We start from the raw sequence: 4,220 nt of genomic DNA, 5'->3' as shown, positions 1-4,220 counted from the left end.
TGCCAGATGATAATTACAAAAATAAAGAGAATGCGTGAGTGATTGAATGGAATGGATGAGAGGAAGAGAGAGATAGAGAGATGAGAAGAGGTGTGGAATGGAAAGAGAGAGAGGAAGAGAGAGATAGAGAGATGAGAAGAGGTGTGGAATGAAGGGAGAGAGAGGAAGAGAGAGATAGAGAGATGAGAAGAGGTGTGGGTTGAAGGGAGAGAGAGGAAGAGAGAGATAGAGAGATGAGAAGAGGTGTGGAATGGAGAGAGAGAGGAAGAGAGAGATAGAGAGATGAGAAGAGGTGTGGAATGGAGGGAGCGAGAGGATGAGAGAGAGAGAGAGATGAGAAGAGGTGTGGAGTGGAGGGAGCGAGAGGAAGAGAGAGATAGAGAGATGAGAAGAGGTGTGGAATGGATAGAGAGATAAAAGCAGAGCAGGAGAGAGAAAGAGAAAGAGCATATTGTCTCAAATGAAGAGAAGATACATAATGGACATAATACAGATACCATCCTTGTTTCAATTCGTAATTTTTTGATGGTTGTTTTCTTTTTTGTTTTCATCTGTATTTTTTTCTTTGCATTTTATTATTATTATCATTATCATTATTATTATTATTATTTAATTAACATTGTTTTGTTTGTCTTCTATATTTATCTTTTTAATGCCTCATGATTACTTGATACATACATACTGAATGTTTGTACATGCTCGGAAAACATAAGTACTCAATAAAGTCATGTCAATAAAGCTTCTTTAAATTGAAATTGAATTTAATTCAAGTGAGTTGAGAGTGGGACAGTTAGAGGGAGAGAGAGAGGGACAGAGGGAGAGGGAGAGAGAGAGAGAGGAAAAGAGAGAGGGAGAGACAGACAGAGGTTATCTGTCAGTTGTCAGTTGTTCATTCTGATGCAGTAGAGGGAGCAACACGTCCTTCAGACAGACAGGCACACACATACACACACACACACACACACACACACACACACACACACACTGCTCAGGTCTAACGGATGATCTGCTCCTATTTTCTCTCTGGACCTGCAAAGGTGTTTTTAAGAGAGGTGTTTGTGTTTCCGATGAGACTGATCACGTTTGTTAAGGTACCAGCCAAACACAAGTTTGTATTCACTATCTGTCCTCATATACCATGTGATCAACCTCCATCTCCAGAACCTGTGGACACCTTCTGTCTGTCTGTGGCTATGATCATCCATGTGTGTGTGTGTGTGTGTGTGTGTGTGTGTGTGTGTGTGTGACAGAGCCTCAGTAGAAACTCATAAATCCCTCTGGCTTTAGCCAGGCTTTAAATCCTCTCTGTAATAAGTCCGTAAGACCATTATGATCCCAGCAAAACGAATTCCATTTCAAGTGTGTGTGTGTGTGTGTGTGTGTGTGTGTGTGTGTGTGTGTGTGTGTGTGTGTGTGTGCGTGTGTGTGTGTGTGTGTGTGTTCTTCAGGTTCCCATGGTTGGAATTGGCTGTCTAGATTAGAGCTCGCAGTACTGATTTGCCAGCTTTTATTAGGTCCATGCTGTTACGCTTAGTGATGGTTTGGTATCAAATATGTCTCTCTTTTCGCCTCTCTCTCTCATCTCCTCTTTCTTTTTTCTTTCTTCCCTATCTCCTTTCTTTCGCTCCCCTCTCTCTCTCACTCTCTGTCCCTGTCTCTCTCCCCTGCCTCTACCTCTCCTCTCTCCATCTCCTCTCCTCCTCTCCTTCCATTCTCTCTCTCTCTCTCTTTCTCTCTCTATCCCTCCCTCCCTCTCCTCTCTCCCTCTTGTCCCCTCTTCTCCTTCCACTCTCTCTCTCTCTCTCTCTCTCTTTCTCTCTCTATCCCTCCCTTCCTCCCTCTCCTCTCTCCATCTTGTCCCCTCTTCTCCTTCCACTCTCTCTCTCTCTCTTTCTCTCTCTATCCCTCTCTTCTCCATCTGTGTATCTCAGCTGTGCATCAGTGCCACTTAAGCCTGAGACTAAGAGGAGAGATTAGACACAGACGACACACACGCGCACAACAGTCACACACACACACACACACACAGTCACCATTTTCAGCCTTATTTTGTGTGTGTGTGTGTGTGTGACTTCTGGCCTCCGTGAGTGAGTCTGATGAATGGTTTTAGATTGCATGTTATCTGCTATCTGAGATCCCAGTTTTCCTGCCTCTCTTCTGTCTCTCACTCCTTCCCTCTCTCCCTCTCTCTCTATCTCTCCCTTTCCTTCTCTTACGCTCTTTCTCTCTTTCTCTCTCGCTCTTTCTCTCCCTCCCTCTCTCACTCCCTCTCTCACTCCTTCTCTCTCCATCCCTCTTCCTCCCTCCCTCTCTCCCTCCCTCTCTCTCTCCTTCCTTCCTTCCTTCCTTCCTCCCTCTCTCCCTCCCTCCCTCTCTGTGTTCCTCCCTCTCTCTCTCTCCTTCCTTCCTCCCTCTCTCTCCTTCCTTCCTTCCTCCCTCTCTCTCTCCCTCTTTCTCTTCAGAGGATGATAAATGCCCTCTATTACTCTCACTCTGCTCCCTCTCTCTCATGCGCACACACACACACACACACACACACGCACGTACACGCAACACAGACACACAACACACACCTGCACACGCAACACACACACACGCACGCACACACACACACACACACACACACACACACACACACACACACATTTATGCACACATACATTCACACACAGAGGCGTACACACACACACACACACACACACACACATACTGTAGACATAAACATGCACATACATATACACACATAAGTACACACTTGAACACATATAGAGGCACACACACAGACGCACACACACAGATGCACACACACAGACACACAGACACACACACGCAAACACGAACAAACACTCCTCTATACACATGAGTGAGCTTTGCTGTGGAATAGATCAGCTAATGTTTATCCATTATCCAGTATCCATCCGTATTCTATATGCTTTGCTGCAGAGCACACACATGCACGCACACACACACACACACTCACACACTTAACCATCCATATTCTCGATGCCAGTGGCAGGTAGCAGGTCTCTGACCATCTGCAGGTGCACTGTCCATGCATCTCTGTTAGATTCTAATTAAAGCTTTCAGTGGTCAGTCTGACACACACTCACCATGTCGGTTGTGTGTGTGTGAGCTAAACTGTGGATACCTTTGAATGGCCTTGATACAAAACGCATCCCATCATCACTTCCTCAGAGTAACTCCCACATAGCTCTCTCAGCCAATGCTCACCTGGAGCAAAACTCTCTACAGCTAAATCAGATTGGGAAGGTGTTTAGATAATGTGGCTGACTGCTCACTTTAGAACTGTTAGATGAAGGTAAGTACAGTACGCTATTATGTATTTTGACAGACAAGAGAAACTTAACTTTAAAAAAAAAAAAAAGAAAAGATTCTGACTTTAGCGTGAAATTTGTGTTGTTCTTTGTCTGCTCCCTTGGTGCCATTCATGAGGGCTCATATTTGCATTCTTGGTTCTGAGTTATTCGTGAAATGAAGATGAAAAGCGTGCGCTGTAGATAGAAAACTGCACATTTTAGCACGGACCTGTCCTTAGTGTGTGTGTGTGTGTGTGTGTGTGTGTGTGTGTGTGTAAAAAGTGTGCTGGGAAGTGGAGAGAGAGAGGGAACAGGATATAAAGGAGGGAGAGATAGATTGAGGGATAGAGAGGGGAAGACAGAGAGAGAGAGGGAGAGAGATGGAGAGAGGGATAGAGAGGGTAAGACAGACAGAGAGAGAGAGGGAGAGAGAGATGGAGAGTTGGATAGAGAGAAGAAGACAGAGAGAGAGGGAGAGAGAGGGACAGATGGAGAGAGGGATAGAGAGGGTAAGACAGACAGAGAGAGAGAGGGAGAGAGAGATGGAGAGTTGGATAGAGAGGAGAAGACAGAGAGAGAGAATGAGGGTTTCCGCTAATCAGATCTTTGTTGCTTGTCCGATGTGAGAGTCATTAAAATGCTAATGAGTTCTTTAATTTCTCTAGTGCACAGTGACAGTGTGTGTGTGTGTGTGTGTGTGTGTGTGTGGGTGTGTGACAGAGCAAGTGTGTTCTTGTGTGTGTGTTTTTGTGGATGGGTGACAGAGCAAGTGTGTTTGTGTGTGTGTGTGTGTGTGTGTGTGTGTGTGTCTGTGTGTGTGTGTGTGTGTGTGTGTGTGTGTGTGTGTGTGTGTGTGTGTGTGTAGTGTGCGGATGACATGTAATAGACATAAATTTGTTCATG

The 4,220-nt window shown here is 45.2% G+C and overlaps 1 protein-coding gene across 1 annotated transcript in view; it reads left to right on the top strand.

Annotated features, from left to right (window-relative positions):
• The window catches only part of shank3a (SH3 and multiple ankyrin repeat domains 3a), a gene marked incomplete in the record, with an annotated part of 273,016 nt that overhangs the window by 233,960 nt on the left and 34,836 nt on the right, over positions 1-4,220 (top strand).

The sequence above is a fragment of the Sardina pilchardus genome, chromosome 10, assembly GCF_963854185.1.
Source record: "Sardina pilchardus chromosome 10, fSarPil1.1, whole genome shotgun sequence".
In the NCBI taxonomy this organism is placed as follows: domain Eukaryota; kingdom Metazoa; phylum Chordata; class Actinopteri; order Clupeiformes; family Clupeidae; genus Sardina; species Sardina pilchardus.
The sequence above is the reverse complement of the archived record's forward strand: the minus strand, read 5'-3'. Positions and strand labels throughout refer to the sequence as shown.